This window comes from Saccostrea cucullata, unplaced genomic scaffold (genome assembly GCF_032062105.1).
Source record: "Saccostrea cucullata isolate Sc308-1 unplaced genomic scaffold, CSIRO_AGI_Scuc_v1 ctg6085, whole genome shotgun sequence".
Classification (NCBI taxonomy): Eukaryota; Metazoa; Mollusca; class Bivalvia; order Ostreida; family Ostreidae; genus Saccostrea; species Saccostrea cuccullata.
The window spans coordinates 1-17,500 of NW_026928224.1; the positions used below are offsets into that span (position 1 = coordinate 1).

Genomic DNA, 17,500 nt, shown 5'->3' on the forward strand with positions numbered 1-17,500 from the left:
TCCGCCTGTCTGTGTGCCAAACTGTCTTTTTCTTAATGTCTGAATTTGCAACGTATTTTGATTTGTTTTCAATAAATCAGTTTTTATAATTTTTGAAATTTTGATAATATTTCATACATTTATCATTAAATGTAATATAATATGAAAATTTTATTCATGCTCCACGTAGTGTCCACAGTTCCCCGATCAATCCTTGCGTAATAACACAGCGACCACTTATGCAGACAATTATTTCTCCATTTATCAACATTTAATTTAGAGGGCAATTCTAATGTCTTTTTGCAAAATGTATCCATTTTGTCTGTTTGTTTGTTGCTGTGTGATGTCGAGTTATTGCAAAGATACATTTAAAAAATGAAAATATCTTATGGTTTGGAACCAAGTATGTGTTTAGCTAAACGAATTTAGAAGTAATGATTATAAATTATTTGCAGAGTTCCCACCATGTTTAGAGGGATCAGTTTTTGGAGGGAATTATATGACAAAAGATGATCCTTTAGTACTGTATTCGTCAGCCAATATAGAGATTCTGCCAAAAACACAAATAACGTGTGTTTTGCCAAACCTTTACAAAAACTGGACTTTGTACTTGTGCGATGAACACTCTGAAAACGAGACTCTGACCTATATGGCAGAAGCATCACTCTTTCAGATACGCCCGGGGGCGTTCCCGTTTGGCCTGTATAGACTTTTTGTAAGAATTGAGTATTACCCAGGGTCGTATGAGTTTGTGGAGGGATACATGTACTTCAAACTGCAGTTGCCTCCCCCTAACGTCATCATTCAGGGTGGGTCGGGGAGAATGTCGGGTCCCGGGAAAACCACGCTTGATGCCTGGAGTGGATCTTATGATCTTACAAAGGGACCCGGGTACAGGGATGGTCTGAAGTTTTCGTGGAGTTGTCTGGAATTTCCGACGGATTCCTTAGAAATGTTGATGACATTTGTTATTCCCGAATCTTTCACATTCTTAGCTAATGTAACAGTATCGTGGGATTATATACAAAGCCTAGCTGTAATGTCTGATACATATCTTAACCTTGCCAGTCAGACAAATATTATGTATTTTAATAACACTTACAGATATTTAAACTTAACAAATATTACCAATCCCCAAAGCTGTGAAGATTATTCAGCATTTACAAGGAAGAAAAACAGAATTCCCAATCCGTGTTTCCTCGACAATGTGATGAGCGCCGAACTTTATTACTTGCTTCAAGATTTTACCAGCAATAACTATATTCAAGAAATATTAGCCCATAGAGAAGTTGCACAAAGAGGCTATACAGATATAAAGAATGGTTTACCATTGCTTAAACTAGAGCCAAACATTACAATCCAGGAAACAGATATGATAGAGACAGAATTCTTGCCAAGTATGAAATCTCTGATCAGACATTTACGAATTATGACGGATGTTTTGACAGAATTAAATCGGTTAATGTATGGATTTCCCAAGGAGAATTTTACCATCTCGACACTTCGTGATTTCGACAAACATCTCGTGGATCTGACAACTGAGGCAGAAATAATTTCAAGTTTTAATATCTCAGATATGATGGCATGGGAAGCTGAAGCCTGGAACCTTGTGATCAAGCTGTTTGAAAACAGTCAGTGTACGTCTTTCTCGGAGACTACCACGGGCTTTGCGGAAGTGGTCACTGATCCGAATCATCAGACCAAAGCTGTAGGGTATATCGTCTCCGTCAAAGTAACTATCCTGGACGCTGAAAACATTTATCAACAAAGAATCCAGATCGTATTTCCGAATTCTAGCTCTATTACTTATTCCAGCGATACATTTCCTGATATAAACATAGAGTAAGTAGTCATACCTCTGAAATAACTAAACGAAAATACTTGTAATCTCTTCTGCAAGTAAAACATTTTCTTCTTTTTTATGTCATTTTCATGATGTAAATGTTTCTCAATATTTCTCTCTTTTTGCATCTAAATGTCCAGAACATCGCTTCTCCCATATTTTTAAGTACTAATAGTCGCCAAAAGATGTTGCTTAGTCTAGAAAAATTCTGTAATTTGTATGCAGAAAAACTGGTTGTCTTAATTAATTTGATTGAAACTTTCCTTTTCAACATCATATATAGATGCTTGTTGAATTGTAAACCTAAAGTGGCCACATCTCTAGTAATGTCCTTACGAGCAGAGTGTATAACATGTTCTGCCAGCGATCTAGCGAAGATTGTGTATAGCTGGAAGTTACTGGAATTCGATCCAACAACAAGAACAACCAGCAAAATAAACGACTGGGAAGACTGGTTAGAAACAGGTACATGTCTTATTCAGCACATACAGTATCTAACTCCATTTAAAAAGTCAATGTCAAAGATATGTTTCTAGCAGAGGTTGTTTAAACTTGTGATTTTATTTTGCTCTAAGTTATTTCTAATGCATTCTAGATCCATCAGAACAGAAATTCTTCGTCAAAGCCAATTCGTTCCGTCGTTTGTCGTATTACATGCTGACGCTGAGGATGAACATATCAGACGACAGGTGGGCAGAAATACGGATGATTCTGGAGACGACGGAACCTCCGTATGACGGATACTGTAGATACGATACGACCAAAGGTAACACAATTTACACCATTATCTATCACCAGTTTTCTTAATGATTTTCTTACGAAACAGGAGGTACATTCTTATTAATGTTGCTCGCATGGCACAGTTTATAGAGCGACTTCTCTAAAATCGCGAAGTAGGAAGTTGATCCTTACGTTGCGGGTATGAATCCCAATGTGGCACGTAGAGACTGGTCCTTCGGATGAGACCGTATTAACCGCAGTAGGTGCTGGCAAAAAAATCCCTCAATAATCAATGGCCCTGAGTGCCGAGCATAGGATAATATTTGCAGCTCTTCATCGGCAAATGGTGGCATCTCCATATGAGTGAAAAATTCTCGAGAGGGACGTTAAATAACAAACAATCAATCAATCAAAATCGATAAACCACTTAAATTTATTTGTTTAAAAAGTACACGTGCAAAAGTTGGTATAATTCTCCCGAAAAAATCTTGTATGATTAATACAACAAAATGACAAAAATGCCCATATATATAGTAACAGTTTATAAAATTGTAGTCTACTAAACTTTCATTCATTGATTTATACTGTTAAAAACGGTGTAAATCTTATCCCGTACTTACAGCAACTCATGATCTTGTCCAAACATATCTATGCAAATCCATATTTTCGTTTCGAGAGTCCAAAACTCTACATTTTGTATAATCAGAGAACAGAGATGCCGGTGGATCCTTTTACTTGTTTTGTAAAAATAAATACACTGTAATGCTTTTTCAGATGGTAAGCAATTAGTGGTCATTAATGCATGGAAAGATGAAGGGTTTAGAAAGCAGAAAAATAAAGAAATAGACTGGAAGGAACAGATCAGTTTTCGGTTATTCCAGGAAGATTCCCAAACCCAGGAGAAGACGCTCCTATACCAAGGCAGTAAGTCATTTCAATTAGTATCACACATGTAGTTGTCTTTACAACTGTGGTAAATGTCGATTTTCGTTTTTATACCTGAAGAAAGAATAATATATGTTAACTTAGTTCCCTCTTCCATTAGATGAAAGGTACATAGAGGGCATTTATTTCAACTATGGACACGAAGAAGATAATTGGTTAATAAATACATATGCGGAGGTACTAGATGTCTTTGATGATTTTACAACTTGTACTTTTCATCCTATCGCGGTAAGTACATTGCTGTAATTTGGGAAACAGGCTTTTATTGATGTATTCCTAAGAAGTTTGAGAAATTAAAGATACATGGCCACAAGTCTTTAAAAAAGCTGACGTGAAAAACAAATCTAAACTTGCAAAATTCATTTCAAAAGTATAAAAATGTCTTACCTAGCATATAACGAGTATTTTCAGCGGTTAAAACATTTTGCGAATTCTTCTATAAAATAGCAAATAAATTTCTACGATTTTATCTCTAGTACATGTATTTTCTTGCATGCCCCTTAGATTTAAATAATTATCGAATTTGTCTTGGAATATAGAGAAGCGTGCAAGCTCTGAATTTGTCTTGGAATATAGAGAAGCGTGCAAGCTCTGAATGTAAGGTTGATGCGATGTCCTACAAACGTTTCACTTACTGTTGATGAGATTGATGAGATCTTTGCGGTTATAAATCTTTCCACATGTCTTTGAAGACGCAATTTCATGGTCTTCATTATTTTCAATGATGCTACAAGTAATGTTTGAAAAATGTGATGGTCAAGTAAATCTTTTTAAATTGTTTTCGGTTTTCAATCTTGACGCTTAAGAAGGATATGGAGATAACGAACAGTATTCAATATCAAACAATACAAAATAGGAGCAGAGCAAACACGGACCTCTAAAACCTCAGAGGTGGGATCAGGTGCCATAGAGTAGTGAACATCCCCTGCTGACCGGTTACACCCGCCGTGTGCTCCTTGTCATGATCGGGAAATAAGGAAAAAATCCGTCGTCAATTCAGGTTATAAATAATGGACTAACAATTAGTATGAAAAACGTCATTCAGCATTTTACTCAATGATAAATTGTATTTGCTGACAAGGTCATTGTATCGACCATAGAACTGATATTCTTGTTTTATCAACTTGCTTGTCAACAATTTACCTCGTTTTAGAAATTGTTCATACTCTTGCATATTTATATTTATGGTAGGACTTCTTTTTTCAAACATATGTACGCCGAATGCGCCGTTTGACCTTTTGTAAACCGGGATTGTTCCTTCATTTAAAAGGGGAAGGTTCGCTGGTGTCGTATTCCGGTCTCGCCGGTTTGAAACGAAGGAAGTACTCAGTCTTAGCAGAGACATATTATCATTTTACAAACAGCGTGACAGTTTGCTTGATGGGGCGTGCTAAAATTTTGTGTGCTGGTTATCATTTTACTCATCGATTGGATCAATGAAATCAATACTCATTTGCATATGAAACTCGGAATACAACAATACCCCGATAATACTGGCCAATCACATTGAACGATTGTTTCCCAGTACGGCATTTGTAGTCAGGAGCAACACGTGGTCAGTCAAAGCCCGTTTTCTGTCCTAAAAACATGTATTATATCTCTTGTGATTTGACCGGATGGTTTTTTAAAATACGTTTAACATGTATAAGAATGGAATTAGTGAGACTACTCTGCTACTGTTGTACTATGTAGCTATCGTCATTATAGGAAGTAAAACTTGCTTTGTCCGTTCACATGTAATTGTTGTTTATTCACTGCGATTGGTCAGTATTGTGAATGGTATTGCTGGGTTCTGTGTTTCATATGTAAAGTATTATTGATTCCATTGAAATCGAACATCCAATCGATGAGTAAAAATGATAATCAGCATGCGAAATTTTAGCACGCCCTATCAAGCAAACTGTCATGCTGTTAGTAAAACGATAATATATGTCTCTGGTCTTAGAGATACGACGGGAAAAATTCAACGATGTAATTCATGAATTTCCTTTTACATTGAATTTCTAACAATCCAACCTTCTTCCTGTAGATCATATTGTAAATGTGATAAATCTACATTAATTGATCGTTATTGAATATAATTTTTTTGCCGGTCTTCTTCATTTGCCACTTAGCGTTTTACGGTGTTTTACGCTTTGAAACCAAATTTATGATAAAAGACAACAACGATAGAATTAAAAAATTTCTAGTAACGAATAACTACAATAAAGAATAAGAGGCAGATAATCGATTAGTTATGAAAGTCAAAGTCGGGGATATCATTGTGAACTTCTTATTTATTGTTCGTTAACATATCGTCACGGCAACAAAGTTAGTAGAGCGCTCAGAAATGTGTGTTCGTATCACGGTCGCGAATGACCTAAGTCGATTATAAATAGGTAGCAAGTGTTTGTTCGCCAAACCCTTCACTTTGAAGTAAAAGTTGCGGATGAGACCGAGGCTCCGTGTCGCGGTAGGCGTTGGTACGACAAAGAATGGTTGATTGTATGTTGTTTTACGTTCTATTCGAATACTAGTATTGTTTTACTCGATCAGATAGACACGTCACCATATACCGGTAAAGGGCTTCAAATTTAGACCTTAACGCGGCATTCAGGACCATTGAGCAGTGAAGGATCTTCGCCATGCCAACATCTGTCGTGACAAGGGGCTTAGGGTTTTCAGGTCTCATTCGAAGAAATCCATCAATTTAACTTTAAAGTGCCGAGCGCTTGGCGAAGGAACAATTGATATTTTTATCGACTTCGATCAGTCGACGCCAAGGTTTGAACCTACAACCCTCCGTCATGGAGCTAGCGCTCTACCAACTGAGCTTCCTTGACGGGTTTGCTTAAAATATTATTGGTTTCGTGAGCTTTCATATTTCGATGGCAACCAGCAATTTTCTTCACCAGATGATTGCATGATTGGAATGACTGGGAAACTCTTACAGGTCTATTCCCCAATGATGGCCATGAGCGTGGAAGACTATCTACAAAATTCACAGGCACTGATAGAAACTGCAATTGAACAAGAGGATGTGGGTCTGATGTTGGTTTCCATGGCAGTAGAAACAACTATCAGTACCACCAATCGGGAGGTATGTATATTGAATAGTCCTCTTCCAGTGATCATGAAAAGTACAGCGTGTTTTTGTATCATCGACCCAAAATTTAATGGATTCTTTTGTTATCTCTTCCAAGGTCTTCTTCATCATCTTTAGTCCTTCCACCGCCGAGTTTGATCGACACGCAACTGGTGGAAGACCACAGGGTGTCGTGGAGAGTGTGGGTATTTAATGACAACACCACATTTGAAAACCTCTTTCAAGAACTAACACACGTGAAACTTAACAATAATTTAGAAGATGTATATACTCTACCCTCGAGTTACTCACAGAGGTGGGACACAATGTCCATTACTATCCCCTTTATACTCTAATGGCATTTATTTCTCAATTCATTATTTTGATTTAATCTTGTTCAATGTAAGGCCACTCAAAGAAACTGTATTTAGGGAATGAAGAATATGACAAACCTTCTTTCAACTTAATGTTACAAGTTCACTAATGAAAAATACACACACAACACTTAAAAAGGAATGTCGAAAAAAGACAAATGGCATTTTACAAAATCTGCTATGGAGAAGACAAGGCGTCTGCAATAACATTGTCACCAAAGAAGTTATGTTATGGATTAGCGGCGCTTAGTGGGATAGATATATAGAAACTTGAAGTTGATGTCAGTATATACAATCTTTGCAAATAAATTTTCTGCTAGGCCAACAAAGCGCATTCCTTTTCAACGAATGACGTACATTTTGGTGAAACTTCATCACCTTATCACATCCAAAGAAGCTATGTTTCCTGTATATGAAGATTATCTAAAAAAATCTACATCAGAACTGGGTCGATACAGAATGAAAATATTTTTATAAAGTAACTTTTGGATCACTGAGGAAAAATTTGCATTTCCAATTCCCCATGAAGATTTCAACAGGTTTTAATAATTTTTTCCGTTATGTAACATAACATTGACCTACTTTATGACGATCATAAGCATGGAAAATCTTCTGATTCAATGTTTTGCTAAAATGTCAAATAAAGCACGCATGATTCGGAGATGTTCGTCCATGTGTTGCTGTATATGACGACATCATCAATGTAGGTGACATTGACTCAAGGTCTTGAAGAAGGGAGTGAATCATCCTTTGGAATGTATGCCGCGTTTTTCATGCCAAAAGGCATTCTCATTAACAGTTACGATGTAGCAAAAGCGGATATTTCTTTTGCTATTTCTGTTAAGAGAGAGCCTCTCTTTACTTCAAATGTCTGTTGGCATCATTCTAGGTATTGGATATGAAAGTTTTTAACAGAATTCACCTTTCTAAAGTCTGTACATATGGTACGTTAGAATACATACCTCCACCAAAATGGTTCATTACTGCAAACTCAATTTTTTACAAAATGGATACGTCACTAAACATCATGACAAGCTGCAGACAAATTGGTTTGTAAAATTGATGATACTCAATTCATCAAGTTTTTAACTTGTTCTTTTTGGTGAAGTTCAAATGTTCAAGTTTGGCATCAAGATGAAATATGGCGCTAACGAATAGTAGTATTTCTAAGTATCACTTTCAATACAATGAACAGTCTTAGCATTGGGGGAACAGAGCAATCACAGGCCTCCAAAAACCTAACATGAGGTGGTGCCAGGTGTTATCATAGTTTACATCAGTGATCTTGCTTCCAATTTCATAAGGGCCATAAAATCTGGCCTGTAAAGGATGAAATAGGTAAAAATACAAGAACCTTATTTTAATTTCCCATCATGGCAACAAAAAACTCGCAAGATAATTTACAAGTTTTATTCTTTGAAATCAGACACATAATCTTTAAACCGTCTCAGTCAGCCACTTTTCCTTCAACAATTTTCTAACTGTAAGTCAATAAAGGCTTTTTTATTGAACATTTATTTTGATTCTTCACTGTTTTTATTTGATGAAAACGTTCTAGCGCTCCCTGGGACACAGATTTTATGTTTGATATATTGCCTTATACCCAACTCAAGCTTTGCTGACATAAAATTTCCTGTATGAATTGTCCTGTTTCATGAAAAACTTGGTTATGGAATGTTTTGCCTTTATTATTTTGGCAGGAAATCTATGTCACATATGTAAATACTGGCCAGATCTGGTCCTAGGCAAAGGTCCTACACAATCCACCAACACTCGACTAAACGGTTCTTCAAAAGCTGGAATTGGTTGGAGAGGGGCGGATGGTATCTAAAGGAGATTACACATAGGAAACAGTTTGAAGTAGAAGTCACTCGACCAGGCCAATAAAAATTAACAACAAGTCTTATTGATACCTAAATGACCAGCCATAGGTGTATCGTGAGCTAAACCAGGAGATTGACAGGAAAGATTTAAAAATCAAATTGGACGTCAGTAATACAAATCAAAGAGTTTCTGCAGGTTGGTTGTTATATGTTTGAGAGATTGACGATTTTAATGCCTTTAGATAGGCAAATCCTCCATCAAATCTTGATGTTGCTTCTTGATATTGTGTGGTTCCATGATTTTTTTAACAGATAAGAAAGTTTTCAAATCAATATCAACAAGGAATACGTTCCAAATTATCACCATTTTCTTCAAGCATTGAATTGAATAAATACATTTTTAACACATGACAGTTGATTTTCTCACAAACAGATGTAATGCAATTAACAACAAAAAAGTTGGCAATGTGTTTGCATGGTACTGTACATATATAGTGTGTACAAAATCACTTCCACACCCTTTAAAAAACAAAATTGCTCAGACAAAGGAAGCACACTCTCTAAAATGTCTGTGCAGCACCAGATCTGTCAAAATCTGTGTTTTAGGTTAACAAATACATAAAGGGCTTATAATCGTCCTAGAATCAATAGACCTGGACTGTGAACCATGGACATCAGGAGTGTCAAAAAACATATCACCTCTAACTGCCGCACAGTTTTATCAAAATCACTTTTTCTCTTAAGTTTAAAGCATTCACTGATCAAATGACCCTTTTTCTTACAATAACTACAAGTAGGAAGCGACCCTATAAAGACGATCCTTCAACACGTCCTGGAGCGGACTTAAAACCACCTTGGGATGGGTGGGAACTTGTGAAAGAGAGACCCTGAACCACTCTTTTTATATGTGTCTGAATTGGTAGAATTACTGCTAGTCTGAGATCTTGATACAAAATTCTTTTTATGAGACAGAGCATAAGTATCAGATATGACTGCTGCCTCTTCAAGAGTTTTCACATTCTTATCTTCTAAATGTGTTTTCAAATCTTGAGGAACACATTCCTTAAACTCTTCTACCAGGATGATTTTGGCGCAAATTAGCAAAAGTTTTATCAAGTTTCTTAGATCTAAACCAATGATCGAATAAATCTTCTTTCTCTCGTGAAAATTCAACAAATGTTTGATTATCAAAATACAACATCACTTTTGTAGTCAGGTACTAATTCATATGCTTTTAATATTGATGCTTTGACCTTCTCATAGTCTGAACTCTCGCCTAGTGCAGAGTATAACTCAGCCGCTTTTCCAACCAGTACACTTTGTAACATTGTTGACCAAACATTTTGTGGCCATTTAAGATTCTCTGCGACCTTTTCGACTGAAAATATTTGTCTACAGATTTTTCTTGAAATTTTGGAACTAACCTAATATTTTTTGCTGCATCAAATTCAGTCTTGACAAATGATGGTTCTGGTTGGTGCTGTAATCTTAATTTCTCTAATTCAAAGTGCTCTTGTCTTTCTAATTTGTCTAATTCAAATTTTCGTTCACGGTGTCGTTCTTCTCTTTCTCTTCTCTTTCTCGCTCTTCTCTTTCTAAATTCATTTTCTCTAACTCTAATTGAAACTGATATTCTGCCATTTTATAAGAGCCTAACTCTGATTTAACTGTATATTCTGGAAGATCGTATTTTTCAAAGACGTTTTCTTCTACTCGTTTGTTTGCAACCTTAATTCTAATGTCTTGCTTTCTCTGAGAGGATACATCTAACCCAAAATGCAAACCTAATGCGATCAAGTCATCCTTTTTTAACGTATCAAAAACCTGAACACTTGGCGAACTAAGAAAGTTTGTGACCGAAAATACCATGTTGATTTTTGCTGGCTTATAATTTAATTTAACAATTTAATCAACAAAATTCTGACAATAAACTGCAAAAGTGCAAGAAATTCTTGATCCCGGACGAGCCCCCAATTCTGTTAGGTGAATTACCCTTAAATGCCAGCAAAGATCAATCACACAATTGAAACTTAACAATAATTTATTAACATTAATATATACAAATCATAAAGTACAAACTTAGCAAGAATCTAAAAATACATACATCAGAGTGTCCGTTGTTGCACACAATGTCCAGTGTAAGTATATCCCAGTCTCTTTATACACCTGTACATCAATGTTACTTATACGACAATTATTGTATATGCATCGAATTGACAGGGTACTTATATAGTATCATAAATATATAATATTCTAGAAATTATTAAAACATGATATTACTGGAACAATCTGGACATACACAAAATTTAAGAATGGATCAAATGACCGAACATGTTGACCACTCTGGAATGTTCAAGAAACTTAATGTTACTAATTAATACATAATGAAACAATACACATCTCACAACAACGTCTTGCCAAATGTTCAGCTTTCTCGATTTTGGTTGAAGTCATTTTTATCAATAAAAACCTTCACAATAACTTGGATGGTTTTCGTTTGTTTATCAAAATCAAACCAGTGGGTACCTCCTCTTGTTCTTTTTCAGTTAACTTCGGAAACTAATGGTAAAGAGACGGTTTGTGAGTGTAAAAATCCTCCAGGAGATAACTTTGCCACATCCTTCTTTGTTCCTCCCAATTCTATCGATTTTTCCACGGTCTTTGATAAATTTGACATCTTGGGAAACGGTGCAGTGTTTGGTACAGTTACGGCTATCATTGTACTTTATCTTATTGGTCTTTTGATAGCGCGGCGTTATGACAAGAAAGATCAAGAAAAGGTACTAATAGTTAAAAGACATGTTTCAAATATACCTCAGCACACAATTGCAAATGGATTTTTTTAAAAATTTCTTTTTACTTATGGAAAGCGCCTTTTCAGTATGATTCTAAAGTATTACTACTGTCTATCTAATGTTTTGCTAGTGGAAACTGTTGTACATGAATGACAACCTGAAGACAGACAAATTCGTATATCTGGTTACCGTTTACACCGGACTATCTAGGAACTCTGGAACCAAAAGTAACGTCAGTTTCGTCATGACTAGTCACCTAAGGGACACCGGGGTCCGGCATCTCACTGACGGAGTCAAAAAGGTCAGCAATTGGAATTCTAAAAAAAAAAACTTGTACCTGAATCTTTTTCATGTTTTTCGAAATGATTTGATTCTCAAAGAAGGGTTTTACTTTTTGCAATTTCAGGGTTTCGAGACTGGAAGTGTTTGTACTTACGTGATGACTGCGCAGAATAATCTCGGCGATTTAACTTTCCTGAATATTTGGCACGACAACAGCGGAGAAGGAGGGGACACTTCATGGAATCTGATTAAAATTGTCGTTGAGGATGCGCAAGCAGGAAAGAGGTGTGTTTTTCCTTCTTCTTGATACGTGACAATCACGATTAATGTAATGGGAAAACTTCCATGAAACTCAAGCCATCTTGAGGAAATGAAATATATTTTTGGGCTGACAACCGTTTCTCATATTATAACTGAGATAACCTTGATGATAATAGAGCTGTTCTTTAAATTACAGATTTGTCTTTTTCTGCAATCGATGGTTAAGTCTGGATTCAGATGAAAGTTCCATTCAATGCACGGTGCCTGTATCAACTCCGGAGTCCCTACGAACTTTCAATGTAAACTTTACGGACAACAGTCGGGAAAATATAACAGACAGTCATCTTTGGCTTTCTGTGATTTATCGCCCAGAAAAGAGTGTATTCACTCGTTGTGAGCGCCTCTCCTGCTGTGCAGCACTGCTTTTCTTGACAATGATTTCAAATGCTATGTTCTACGGACAAGACGAATCTGTGGATCAGATACAGATCGGTCCTATCAAATTCGCTCTGTCCTCAATATATATTTCATTTATTGGGGTTATTATGACCTTCCCTGTTATCCTAGCAGTAACAATGATCTTCAGGAAATCAAAGTGGTCAGAAAACTCTCATGAGCAAGATGAAGAAGATGTGGAAACATTTAAAACTCGCAGTGAAGGAGAAAAATTCCGTTTGCCAAAGAAATGTGTGTTCGTTGCATATGGTATTGTTGCTGTTTCGATCTTGGTCTCAGGATTTTTTGTGGTTTTGTATAGCATGGAATGGGGCAAAACAAAGTCTGAAGAATGGCTGAAGACGTTTTTCATGTCATTTTTCGAATCAATGTTTGTGGTTGATCCAATCAAGGTTTGTTTTTCGAAGCTTTCTTGAAAATGAAAATGTCTTGTCAATTAGCAAATTCCTTAGTAACTAAACCATATGTATTTCGTAGGTTTTTGCAATGGCTATATTTTTCTCAATCATCATCAAGAAATCCCTTGAGGATAGTGTATACGATACTACAAAACTACTGAAACAATCACAAACCAGGGCTGTGGCGTTTGCGAGAGAAACCAAAAGTTTGTTCCTCTAATTTATTTTGATTACTATGTTCTCTACAAAAATAAAGATGTCAATCACATTCGAAAAAAATCGATTACAAGGTTCCATTTGTATTGTTAGAAATTTTGGCGCTATCTTTGCCTTCTTTACGAATTTAACTCGAAATTTTTGTCACATTAGAGGCAGACATTGTTCCTCCAAATCCAGCGTGAAATATGATGTTCATTTGAAACTTTAAAGTAACGTTTATGTGTCTTTTAAATTTCTGATTTTCTTGTTTTAGATATTTCGTACTATGGAGCACCTTTCAACGAAGAAACACTCGAGAATATGAAACGTAAAAGATTAAAAGAAATGAGAGTCAAGCGTATTCTCATTCAACTGCTGCTCTACCTCTGCTTCTTGGCAATTCTTTACTTTATCAGTTACAACAACAGGGATCTTCACTCGTATCACATCAGGCATTACTTGAGCAATCGACTTTTACACAGCCCCGACAAAAACTGTACCCTTCAAACACTGCGTTATGACAAAGTAAGATGACCCATAACAATTATTTTTTTCCATTGCTTTTCGCATCTCTTCACAGTTGTGTTGAGTTAGTGAAGCATATCAAAATAATTTAAGTCATTCTTTTTGACTTGTAGATTCGAAGTATTGATGACTTTTACGACTGGTTGAGAAACACATTAATTCCTTTCACATTTCCTCAGCAACTGTATAACGGTCAGCTCCTGGACGCATTTGAACGTCAATACATGGAAGACCAATCAAATTACAGACTGGGAGCTGTTCGACTTCGTCAGCTTCGAGTCCAAGAAGGTGGGTCTACTTTAAGATATGACCACAGACCATTGATCAAGGTCTTTTTAGCTAAAAGTCTTAATAAGCTACAAGAATTTCCCAATTTTTTCCCATCTGTTTCCGATTCGCAGTAATCCTGTTTTGTCTGTGCTTTCAGAGAAGTGTTTCATTCCCTTGTTGACTGATTTCACATGCTATGCCAGCTACTTCATATCTTCAGAGGATGAGGAATCTTACTGCCAAAGCTGGGAATCAACTTCGTGTGCAGATAACGCAACACTCTGGTCCGCAAAGGCATGGCAGTTTACAAGTGCCAAAGAAGTATGGGGTGTTCCGACCATCGGGCTTCGAGGTACCTACGGAGGAGGTGGCTTCATCGCTGATCTTGGAATCCATTTAAAGTATGCCAACATGGTAGTGGACGAACTTTATAACAACACGTGGATAGATCGACAAACAAGAGCAGTCTTTGTGGAATTTACTCAATACAACAGCAATACCAACCTTTTTACGTACGTCTCACTCATGACTGAGTTTCCTCAAACTGGTGGTGTTTTTACGACAGCCAATATTTATCCATTGAGGGTTTATCAACACATAGGGAACTTTGGAGTTTTTATATTCCTGTGTGAAATTGTTCTTGCAGTGTGTGCATTAATTTTCTTCATCCATTTCATTATGCAAATAGTCAAACACAAAAGAGCGTTTTTCAAAGACTCGTGGCGTCTATTTGACCTCATCATTTTAGTGTTGACAGTAATTAGCATACCTATGTATATAACAAGAATGCTTTTCACTTCATGGACTATCGACAAGTTTACAGAACAAAAATTCAAGTTTGTTAACTTTGGACATATTGCTTTATGGGATGAAATACTTAACGCATTCATATCTTTCCTCGTCTTCTTGACGACTCTGAGAATTCTCCAAGTCTTGAACTACAGTCGAAACATAACACAACTAGCCTGTGTTTTATCTAATGCCAGGAGGAACTTAATGGGTTGCTTCTTTATGTTTGCTTTGGTCTTCTTTGCCTATGCAGGCGTTGGATACCTTCTCTTCGGGGCTCACCTTGCAACATACAAAAATATTTTTGTTTCCATTACGACAATAGTAAACTCACTGATAGGACGAAATAGTCTTCATGGACTAATACAAACATGTCCGATTATAGCCGAATTCTACTATTTTACATTTGTAATGTTCGTCATCTGGATTGTAATGACAATGTTAAATGCAACCCTCAACAAAAGCATTCAGGAAATTAGGACTGGCATCAAAAAAGAGGAAGAAAGATACGGAATAGATGACCTTCTGCAGAATTTTCTGAAAGATGCCTGGCATATTATCAACTTAAAATCTCACAAGAGCTCAACTGAAACCTCCAGGCATCGTACGACTACACCTATGACATCCAGAGATGTCAGTCTGCTTTTGGAGGACTTTGACGGCATATCCTACAATGATGATGAATAGTATATAGATGTGTTTATTGGAAAAAATCCAAGTACCAGGGTATCTATGGCACAAAGAAAATGCATGAAGACAATTCTATATGTAAAACGCTTTCCATCCAATTGGAATATGTTAATCATTAAAGATGAAAGAAACGCATACCAAATAAGTTGTTGAAAAGATTTATTTTTATACATTGTTGAGGAATACTACTATTAGTACATGTTCTGATAATGACAGAAAAAAATCATTTGTGCTGCCAACATTACTCAGACATAACCACATTCAACAAACCTGTTGATGAAGGCACATGTTGATTTAACACACAGAGTCAACATCATCAACAATGACAGCAAATTGGAGGAAAATGTGACCATCACAATACAAGAATAAATAAGATTAAAAATTCACAGTGGAAGAAGACATTGAATATGTGAATGCCAGAAGTAAACAACATTAATCACGCATTCTTTCATAAAAAATATGACATACACTGTATAGTAACAATGAAAAATGCATAAAAATGTGTACAAGTAATGTTGCATTTATTAATGTTAATATTAAAACTGTTTGCAGAAACCTTTTTTTGTTTGTCTGATTTTCACCTGGAAAATTGTAAATATACAGGAACTTATGAAAAATATGCCATTTTACTATTATCAACAACTAATTTTTTCATATAAAAAAATTCATTTGCTCCAAGGGACAAAATATAGTCCAAATCACTGAACAGGTGCCCCAAAATTTTCTAAAAATGTTCAATGAACTGTAAAATAACTACTTTGTACAATCACAACCTTTATATTTGTTGAAAGTGAATATTGCTTATCCTTGCTCTGTATATGCTTGAGAGCTATCTTAGGTTAGTTTTTAGTCACAACTAAGTACATATATATCAAATTAAATTTTAAAATTCAGTTTAGTTTATATTTTTATACATAATAATGTACATGTATATGAATCACATGCACTGTGTAAGAAATAATTTTTCATAATTTTACATCATTAACTTTTACAGAGTACATAAATACTGTATGTTCAACTAAAAATATATAGTTAAGCAGTTATGCTTGGAAAACTGGTTAAAAAAACTTCTCCTTTGTTCAAACGTTCCATTATAAAATTTGCCACATAATTATGTTCATATATTTAAAAAAAAAAATAGCACTGATGTATAAAATGATTGTTAGAAACGTTGCTCCTGTGTAGAAAAATACCCATTCAAAAACAGTTCAAGTGAAACATGAAATAATATGGCAGTTTTAAGTTTTCTGGAAAATTTTTCTTTGAATACAAGTGCCTCTATCACAGTTTTATTTCAAATAATGTGGAGATAAATTTACAATTATAAGCTTTAAAAATTTAGATGAATAACTGTGGACGGTGCATAGCATATCAACCCTCCCCTTTCCTTTCAAGAAACTGCCTGCTTATTTTTTTTTTCTTTTTGTTCACTGTTTTAAATTATAAATGCTCTATAAGTGTTTTTATCAATCTTTTTCAAACAAGTTTAAAAATAAAAAAGACTTCTTGAGATGATAGATTCACAACCACTTCAGAGTTGCTGTATACACCAACTAGTTTGCAGACAGATGTACTAATAATATATTTTTTTATTTAAATCCATTTTTGATGCAATTTCCACTTGACACTTTTTCACAACCTGCATTCTAATACAGTTTCTATTTCTTCAGCATGCAAAATTGAACAATACATACATAATAAAATTCTTAAAATCATGTCATGTTGGGCTTTTCAATCACAATATAAAATTATGTGCAAGTTCCAATTCCAATTACACAAATTAACTATCATACACTATCAAAATAAAACTGTATAACTTTCATATTTGCCACACTTTTCTTTTAATTTTGCTGTCAGGAACAGAGTCGTTTGTATGTTACAGTTTCCAGACGTGACAACAAATGTAAGTTCTGTACATGTAGATTATTCTTAATGAGTAAAATCAGAAATGTGTGCATAATACTATGAACACTGTACAAACTGAAGATGAGGGAGTATATACACATATAATTAAAGTTGTATATTTTACAAATATAATTTTTTGGGACATTTGGTAAACTGATTCTGGAAAGAATATGGTCTGACTAG

General features: G+C 35.4%; 1 protein-coding gene and 1 pseudogene across 1 annotated transcript in view; one reads left to right on the plus strand and one right to left on the minus strand.

The window, feature by feature from the left end:
- Positions 1 to 434: 434 nt before the first annotated feature.
- Positions 435 to 15,887, plus strand: LOC134276822 (polycystin-1-like protein 2; annotated as a pseudogene).
- Positions 15,888 to 16,544: 657 nt separating this feature from the next.
- The window catches only part of LOC134276821 (E3 ubiquitin-protein ligase SMURF2-like), a 14,731-nt gene continuing 13,775 nt past the window's right edge, over positions 16,545 to 17,500 (minus strand). Inside the window, exon 14 of the mRNA XM_062759112.1 lies at positions 16,545 to 17,500. This exon is cut by the window's right edge and continues 592 nt beyond it. The gene's annotated coding sequence lies outside the window, so the exon portion shown is untranslated.